Raw genomic sequence first — 9,663 nt, forward strand, 5'->3', positions numbered from 1 at the left:
CACAATCTTGACGGAGGCTCCCAAGTGACATCTAACAAATCTAGGAGACACCACTCTCCAAAAGTTAATAAATGATGTGTTGATGATGAACTCCTTAGTCTTGTGCTTAAAATGATAGTCTCCTCAACACTCAACTCTCTCACATAGATTTGGCTATGGTGGAAAGATGATTTGAGTGGAAAGCAACTTGGGGAAGGCTAGAGATCAAGATTCTTGTGGTTGGATTGGAATGCCTTGGTCTCAACACATGAGTTGGTAGTTCTCTCTCAAAAATGAATGCTAGAAGTGTAGGCACGTTCTGATGGCTCTCTCCACGAATGAAGAATGGGTGGAGGGGTATATATAGCCTCCACACAAAATCTAATTGTTACACACAAATTCCCAAACTCGGTGAGACCAGATAGTGAAACTCGGTCAAACCGATTCAGTTCAAAATGTGAACGTTAGGCTTTTTGGTGGGACCGACATGATCAACTCGGTGGGACCGATGTGCTACGGTTAGGGCATAACTTGATCTCGGTGAGACCGATCACATGAACTCAATGGGACCGATTTCAGTATAGACAAACAGAGAGTTGGTCAGGCAAACTCGGTGGGACTGATCGATCATTTCGGTGAGATCGAAACGTTACGAAAAGGAACCAGAGAGTTTGCATTGCGAACTTGGTGGGATCGATCGCTCATTTCGGTGAGACCGAAATGTTACGAAGGGAAACAGATAGTTTGCAATCCCATCTTGGTGAGATCGAGATCCCTATCGGTGAGACATAAGTGATTAGGGTTTGTGGCAGTGGCTATATCAAATGAACTCGATGGCGCCGGATAGATCAAATCGGTGGGGCCGAGTTTGACTTTAGGTTTAAGACATCTGTGGATATGGAAAAGTGGTTGAGGGTTTTGGAGCATATCACTAAGCACTTTGAGCAAGCAAGCCATTAAGCCACACCGCATCCCCTTTTAATAGTACTAGTTGACCCGTTGCGCCAAATGGTGCAGAGACCTGCTAAAGCCATGTTGTCGATGAAAATAGTTTCATTTTGCAAGGACATATTCGATTTTGGTAGTAGCAAGCTCATGTGTTAAACCATTCTGTATTGAAAATATGGTTGCTTGAGAATATCCGATATGTGCTTGAAAAACCGTTTAGCCAAATGGCGCGAAGACACACGCAAAATCCATGGTCGCATTGAAAAGAGAATTCATGGTTTAGTTGTTCTATAGGTGCGGGCAAGCACATATTGTAACAAATTTAACGCCGCTCAAAGCTCCATTTGAAACCATGTGCGCGATGAAAATATTTGCATTTTTCAATAACTTTATGTTTGAGAAAGCGCAAGTACCATGTCAACTTGAAGTGTTTCGAAGATATTTAACTTGTAAAAATAAGAGAACAAATATACAACTGACAGACAACATCTTATCAGAAAGAATTTATAAGAAACAAATGAAAACAGGACAAATGGATGGGTTTGAATCGGAAATAAAACCGGCTATAACTAAAGAAACTAATGTGCTATGAACAAACAAAGGAAATGCCTAATATTGTCGGACGAGACTTGCCTGCTCCTCAGACGTGCACTCATCCGTGCTCCCACGTACGTGGCTTGATTTGATTGGAACAAAATAACACCCGGCCCCACCCCCTTAAAATCAAGGGGGAAGATGATTAGATTAGAAAGGAAAAAGGAAAAAGGACAGCCGTAGAATGAAGTGGGAGCACGGATGAGAACATGAAGAGGGAGCAGGCAAGCCGGATCCAATATTGTCAGGGTATACACCGGAACATGCAATACAAAGCATCAGTTTGACATAGTACTATCCTGACACGAAAAACCAGTGTTTTTTCATAATATAATCAAGGATTAGAGGATTACTATGTTGGTTTGATCTGTCTTGCCTTATCAGAAGTAGAGGACAAAGCAAATACACATGCCAGATAAGGAATAGATAGTTGACATTCCTTAAAACAGAAAATCTCAACCTTTAGAAATGACAGCCTGCCTTTCCTCAGTAAAGAAAGTTATGCCCATGCATATCATGGAAATCTTGTGATGGTGCAACAATTACGTATATATATTAGGGACATGGTAGATTACTCTTCGTAAGCAATGATAGCAGGCAAAAACTGTGCTCTTTTAATTTTGAAGCGGAAGGTTGCCCATATGGATCCAGTGAGTGATGAACCATAGAGAGGGCACTTCTAGTGCTTCAGGAGTAGTTTTTCAGTGTCAGCAGCAACAATTAGGAATATCACTTGAACTGCTTGTCATACCAAAGTTAAGAAGAAAATAACTATGATTCCCACTTAAAATCCAAAGTACTCCCAGGGATTACTATTTATGTGTTGCTTTGCTTGTCATGATTGTCCTGTCATTTGGCTAGCTGTCTACTCAGTCCTTTCGTAAGAGCAAATTAACTATACGTCCTTCGATTCAAGTATAGACAAAATAGTAGTATGGTTCTTTTGTTAATACATATGCAAAACCCATGGAAGCATAACTAAACATATAATAAAAGCCTATAAGGTTCAAAATAACCCATAATTTGATTAATATATAGAGACTGGAAACTGAAGTACTCTGAATAACATAACATCTGCAAGTAAGAACAGAAGATCTTAATCAGTTTTGGCTTCCAAAATCACATAATTAAATATGTAAGATCTAGCGAAAAGGAACCAGCATCATGACTTGACTGCATGCCTTGAGTACTCGCTCAAGGTGCCCCTACTGGTCTCGTTTTGGGCCAAAAGAAGAATAGAAGATGTTCAGGCGGTAGCATAGGCTGTCATGCTCATCAGGGCCAAGTGTTGAATGCTAATAGTGCTTCATGGCCTGGCTCCACCAAGTCTTAACGCCTGCAGTGGCAAAGGTGAATAATCCTCTCCGTTATTGAAAAATATGTGATGAGGACTCAAGTCAATAGCATCATGTCTGCCCGAAAAGAAGTGTCCATCGTATCTGCCACTACTTTTTCCTGAAGATGCCACTACCTATTGTGAAGTTTAATATCATTGGACCAAAACCTATTTCAAATTGCAAAAACAGAATGCCGACATAAACCAATGATATTCAACTACTAACAATCACAAGTAAAAAAAGAGGAATGCATGAATATGGAAACATCTGCGCGATTGAGTACAATCCAAACAAAACCTACATATGTATACATAGCTAGCCATATGGAGTTGTAAACCAAGACAGAGGCCACCCAAGGCAGAACATCGGATAGTTACAAAGGAACATAAAAAACACTAAAGATAGAAAATAGTAAAGACGAAGGAAGCTTGTACAAATACACAAAAGCCCATGACTTCCGAAACACCGATCAAGAAGCGTCAAAATTAGTACACTGACCAACCTACATGCATTGTTAAACCTGAGGTAGGCAGCATCAATCTATTCTTCCAAGAACAAGAGGGTAATGTACTTTAAGAAAAAGGCTAGTGTACTTTAAGAAAATCGACAATGGGACCATGCAGTATAAATAAATGGTATGGTCGCAACTCTTCCTTCTCTCTAGCTCTAATTCTGAGCACAACACAATGATCCACCCCTGTTTTAAACAGTATACTGAAATCTGATTTTAGTGGGCAGCATGTACGTATAGACAACCTAGCCACTCCAACTTCAAAAGAATCAAGTTCCAACTCCACAACACATATGACCATTACAAAACCACTTTTCGGTACCACCATTCTGGCCTTACCGTCATGTGGCAACCTAACTGATCCTCATTTTTTTAGAAAAAACAACTACCCTACCGACCCTTCATAGGCACAACTCAATTAACTCGGTGGTCAGCCAAGCATTTTGTGACTGCTGCAATCTTCAAGTATATAATGTAGCCAACTTATTTTTTGATACTAAGAGATATAAAAACAAGCTAGAGTAGCCAAGGTTTAGATGTTGTACCTGTCAGCATATCTGCACTCTATTTGGAAGAGCGTCGGATGGATCCAGCCATCTTTGGTCAGAGATGCACCAAAGTCTGACCTGACAGCCCCTTTTCTTCTCCTGTGGCCTCCTCGAATATTAAAAATATTGCATATTAAATTTCTCTTTTACAAATGGAAAGCATCAGGAAAGCTCGATGGGAATTGAATAACTTCCTTGAAATAAATAAGTGACAACTAAATGAGGCACAAAACCAAGGCAAAAACTTCATGATTTGTATGCCTTCTTTTCATTGACGGTGATGCTTAGTTTAGTGTAGCCATGAGTGAAAAAGAAAATAAACTTGTGCCTTATCGATCAAAATGTCACTACCTAGACAAATGGTCCAAACAAAATCACCTCTATGGACAAAAGATTCCAATGGATAATTTATTGTAATGTGTATGATGAATCATGAATATCTAGCTCTAAATTAGCAGGTCAGGGAAAAATCAAGAAATAAAAGGCAATATTTCTTAGGGGATAAGATGCATCTTTCACATCTCAGTTAAAAAAAGCCCGAACATCGCCAGTAAAAGTGTTTGTCTTTGGTTCAGTTTTCCTGACTTCCCCAAGTGCTTGTATAGTTGAAAAATATATCATAACTGAATACAATGAAACATCAAGAAGCAAGAACTGATGAGATAGAACCTACCCTCACCAGCAAAGAAGAGAATATTTCCATTAGGAAGTACCCACTTTAGTGCTTTTGACATTCAGAGAGTTCAAAGGCAGGTAAGCAAACCTAGCACATGTTCAGCTGCCGTGTCAGGCCCAGATTCTTCTCGAACATCAGCATGAGTGATGAAGGCCCTATCATTTGTAGCCTCCAAGGGACCTTAATCTTTGTAGGGGGGGCAAACAACCACGATCTTCATTGATAGCTGCAAGCCTGCAATACTGTCACTCGCCACTTGTCTCCACCTTCTATGGTAGCAGCTGATGGAGACATTGCTATCCTCCATCATCACCCTCATGATATCTAAGTCTTGTCAATGAGTGGGATTGAATGATGTAAAGGTTCAGAGAAGATAAGCATGGCAATGCATGGATTGTTTTCTGTACCTCAATGAAGATGGTCACCTATCGATAGTTGTGGTCTGGCTGAGCTACACCATGTTGGTGGCTGTAGAAGCCATGAAGATTCAGGCTTAATCATTGGACCGCCAATTTCTCTGACCTAAAAGAGTGTCTTGCTGATTCCATCCTTGATGTTGCTGGCAGCGCCATCAGTGCACATCGGGCTTGCAAGTTTTCCTCGAGCAAGCTGCCATGAGCAGAAGAAAATCAACCATTAAGCAAAGGTCCTTCTTCTATACCTGCAAAATGAAGCGTGTTATACACTTTATTTGGTTGAACAAACAAGCAAACTTGGTGTTGTTACCAATAGATCACAACATGGATTCTGGAAGTATTCTTGCTTAAACTGATCTAGTAAATTTCCTATTGTCTATCACCACTAACAACACTATTAGTCAATTAAGTTACTTCATCCCATTATAATTGAACAAAATAAGGATAAATATGCACATCGATCCGTCTCTTTATGTTGTCACAAAAACAATACCAGGATCATCATTAGTAAGAAGTGCACACAGCAACCATGCCTCAGTTGATAAATAATGAAGCAGTAATTAGAATATATATAAAGTTAAAAACTTGACTTAAACAACATTGTATTGTTGCTTCTGAACTTAAACCAAGCAAACTAACATGGGTTTTTTAACCTGGCCCACAAATAAGAGCTTAGCACATTATTTTGTAGACCTTTAACTTGCACACCATCCATATAAAGTGTAAGATTACTACATCCTCTATAATACTCAGTGATGGCATACATGACAAACAAAGGATCGTGTAGGAAACACTACCATTATGCATAGCAGAACTACTATCCATCCCATTCATCTGGATGTAGAAGAATTACCATTATACCTTGCTAGTTCACTAATCAGTACAAAAATGCCAAGTTGCTGAAACCAGCAGCTTGCTTATATCTTCATGATAGCTCCAATGATCCACACTGAAAAAACAAAATGCAAGGCATTATTAACTCACCATCATTACTAATACACCCAGCTTAGTGCTTATACACCCAGCCTAAAATATGAGAAGAGTAAAACAAGAATCTACATACGGAATGACAATTAGATTGGTCTGAAAGCTCCCTTCCCCAATTCGAATTTTGTTCTCTTACACATAAATCATACCAACAGATATGATCTGAAACAGGAGGAACAGCGTGCTAGATACCTTGGAGATGGTCCATTGCGGCTGGACCTCGAGGTCAGCAAGAGAGCATGTTTTGTATGGCAGCCACAAGCATCTGGCTGTCGATCTCCGCCTCAGGCCACCACAATCAGTGAAAACCCTCATCTCAGCCTCGGAGCAAGGCGACATATCAACTACTGTAACTACCTCTCATTGACGGGAAGGGAGAAGAAGCTCACCCAGCAGCAGAAAGGAAGGCCATAACCAGAGGGATGACATGTTCCACCCCGCGTCGTCGTCCTCTTCCTTGTTCAGGCGATGAACACAAGAACACCCTCTTCAATCCCCTCATCCTCCCTCTTGGGTTCCGGCCGTCGTTGTCGATCCCATGCTCCCTGACCGGTGCTCGGTGTTAGGCAGTGGGGAGGTGGAAGAAAAAGGACCCAGGATCGAGCTGCCACCAACCACCAGGTAACACCTGACCTGGCAGGCGCCAGCCGATGACCCTCTCTCGTTCACCGCTGGGCCTCCCTCCTCTCCTTCCTTCTCCCCCTCTCTCCCATCTTACCTCTCCTACAGGAGAGGCTCTCCTCCACAACCGCACACTTTAGATCCGGCGGGAGGAAAGGAGGAAGTAACCCGACACTGTCCTATTCTCCGACGGCGGCAACCTGCGCGCGGACGATGGGTAGGCGAGGAGGAGAAAGAGGCGAGGTCATGGAGGAGCAACCGAGGGCGACGACGGTGTCCTTGGCCGAGCGCACGCACGGAAGGGAGAGGGAGGGGCACAGCAGCTCGTGGGGATCGAGGGGAAGGAGAAAGGGGGCTGGTCACATCCCTAGTTCTAGTTCTGATATGCTCAAGGCTAGCTAGTCATTTGTGCATATGTTTAAACCATTTAAATTTGAAATGAGGATTTATGAAACCCTCAGAATCATTTTTGGAAATGACCCAAATAAAAATTGCTTCAAAAAGGTCCAAGAAAATGCTCATGTTGCTCTCTGAAAATATTGGATAGAGATAAAAATCAAACCAATATTTTTAAGAGCTCATAAGTATTTATTTTGAGCATTTGGAATTAATTCAGTAATTAATTGCTTTGGATATATATTTGTTATATATATAATATATGTCCAAAAATTCTGTTAATTGGTGAGGAGTTTTGGAGCAATCCAACTAATTCCTACAAAAATTGACAGAAGTAAATAAAATGATTTAGTATTATTATTAAATCAAAACAAATGTCAGAAAAATATAAAAGAAAAGGAAATGGAAAAACTTACCTACGGCCCAGCTCCTGCGCAGCCCAGCAGCTGGCCCAGCCCGCCTCCTCCCCTGTCGTCTTCCTCCTTGCCAGGAGGACGGGCGTGTGCCCGACGCGCGCGCACCATCGCGTCGTGCCACCTCCTTCCTCCCTACCTGCCTGTCCCTCCGCCGATGCGTCTGGACAGCGCCACGCATCACCCCGGAGCCTCTCGCCCTCTCCCTCATCATCATCCCCTCCTCTCTCTCGCTCTGCACCTCGTGCCCGAGCGCCACCATCGCCACCGACGTCGTTCGCCGCGCCCAGAGCCACCGCCTAGCCTCCCCAACACGTCCAGGAGCACCGCCTCGTCGCCCTAGCCCTCCCCGCCGAGCCACGCGGCACCGGAAGCCCCCGAACAACCTCACCGAGCTCGTATTCAACCTCCCGACGCCGGAGATCCGCCTTGCTGCCCCGCCGACTCCAGCCCTTCCCCGAGCTCGCTGTCGACATCGTCGAGTCCGCAGTGACCCTCTGCTCCGTTTCCCTCTCCCTGTTCCTCCGTTCTCGCGTCGTAGCCCCCTTCCCCTGCCCTGGCCGTAGCTCCTCGCCGCCGGTCTTGTCTCCGCCGTGGCCATAGCCACCGCAGCTCGCTCCTGAGCACGTGGTCGAGCTCCTGCTGCCCCGTAGCTACCGCCTGTGCCCTCCGTTCGCTCGAACGCGAGCTCCAGCCCCGCGCCTGCGCTATCCCGTGCTCTGGCCACCGCCACGAGCTTCGCTCCGACGAGCTCCGCCGCCCCGCAGCCTCCCGTCTGCTCCCCTGGATGCGCGCGAGCACCAGCTCCTCGGAGATAGTCTCCGCGGCCCATTTGGTCGCCGGAGACGAGATCCCGAGCCCTCCGCCGTCTCGGGCCTTGCCGGCGGCTAAACGCCGGCAGGGTTGACCGTTTTGACCTCGCCAGCCTGTCAGGTGGGTCCGGCTCGTCGGATGATTAGCTTAAGCTAATCACCACCTAACGTAATCCCACCCTGACACTGACCAGTGGGTCTAGCGCCACTAATCCTGTAATTAGGATAAACCAACCCCCTGTTTAACCCTGAGACACTGACGTGTGGACCCCACACGTCAGGTTTGACCCTAGTCAACATTGTTGACTTGCTGACGCAAGCATGACGCAGTGCTGATGCAGTTATTTATTTTTTGGATTTAAATTAAATCAGGAAAATTCCAGAAAATGCCATTAACTTCAAAAAAATCATAGAAATTCAACTGTAGCTCAGATTGAAATAAATTATATATGAAAAATTATCAGAAAAATGCAATCTATCCATCTGTACTAGTTTCATGCATGACAAACCAACTTATACCGACTGTATAAGTGAAACACTAAAATGGCATTTATAAAAGACTTAACTTGGAGTTGCATTTGAATTCTTGATTCATATGGACTTCAACCAAATGAATGCTAGCTGTATTAGCTCAAACAGCATCACATCTACATGCCATGAACATGCATCATATTGTTGTATATGCTTGTGTTTTGATTGTTGGCACCGTTCCTTCTCGATAGGTCCTGCCCCGGAGAGTGCTCGAGAGTACCTGTCTGTGAAGCAGTGCCTCCTCTGTTGATCTACCAGGCAAGCAAACCCCCTTGTTCATTCCGATACAAACCTACTCTCTCGCTCCTGCTCTCAGTTATTGCATTAGGACAACAACGATTCATCTGCTACTTTGTGCTGCGATAGTTGAACCCATTCCTCTGCATGACCTGTCATTGCCACAGTAAATAGTTGAAACCCACTAGCATGTGTAGGAGTTGATTGAGCCATGTTGTGTTCCTACCATGCCATGCCTGCTATTGCTTAAAGTTGTGTCAAGTCTGGTTCATTGGGAATGAATTGGAGTGTTACGCTATGTTCTGGTGCTGAGAGTGAAGTGTGTGAACACGATTTGGTAAAGGTAGCGGTGAGAGGCCATGCAGGAGTACATGGTGGGTTGTCTCACTGGAACCGTCCTTAAGCACGAAGTTCTATGTATGTTGTCCAATGACTCGATACTACCACACATTGGGCTCCGGGTGCTCCAAGCCCTCTCGACTTATTAACCAACTTGATCTCTGTCCAGGAGTCGCAACTAGTTTCTGATGTTTGTAGGTAGTGCTATTTTTCTACCAAGTGGCACCCGGCAGGGTGGGCTTGGGACAGACTAGGCACGCGTGGCCTGGTGTACTGAGTGGCACCCGGATGGTGGGCTCGGGAACCCTGCACACATCA

General features: G+C 44.3%; 1 long non-coding RNA gene across 23 annotated transcripts; it reads right to left on the reverse strand.

Moving 5' to 3' along the window:
* Positions 1–1,821: 1,821 nt before the first annotated feature.
* Positions 1,822–7,006, reverse strand: LOC123110997 (uncharacterized). Of its 23 annotated transcripts, none has more exons than XR_006453995.1 (6): positions 6,630–7,004; positions 6,189–6,541; positions 5,871–5,958; positions 5,001–5,254; positions 3,915–4,917; positions 1,822–2,857 (listed from the first exon to the last, which is right to left on the reverse strand). It is a non-coding gene; the product is annotated as an uncharacterized lncRNA (long non-coding RNA). The 23 variants fall into 23 exon arrangements; XR_006454007.1 differs by having other exon boundaries at positions 3,915–4,016; positions 4,597–4,917; positions 6,189–7,002; XR_006454004.1 differs by having other exon boundaries at positions 3,915–4,023; positions 4,597–4,917; positions 6,189–7,002.
* Between the last annotated feature and the right edge of the window lie 2,657 nt (positions 7,007–9,663).

Source organism: Triticum aestivum, chromosome 5B (assembly GCF_018294505.1).
Source record: "Triticum aestivum cultivar Chinese Spring chromosome 5B, IWGSC CS RefSeq v2.1, whole genome shotgun sequence".
NCBI classification, from domain to species: Eukaryota; Viridiplantae; Streptophyta; class Magnoliopsida; order Poales; family Poaceae; genus Triticum; species Triticum aestivum.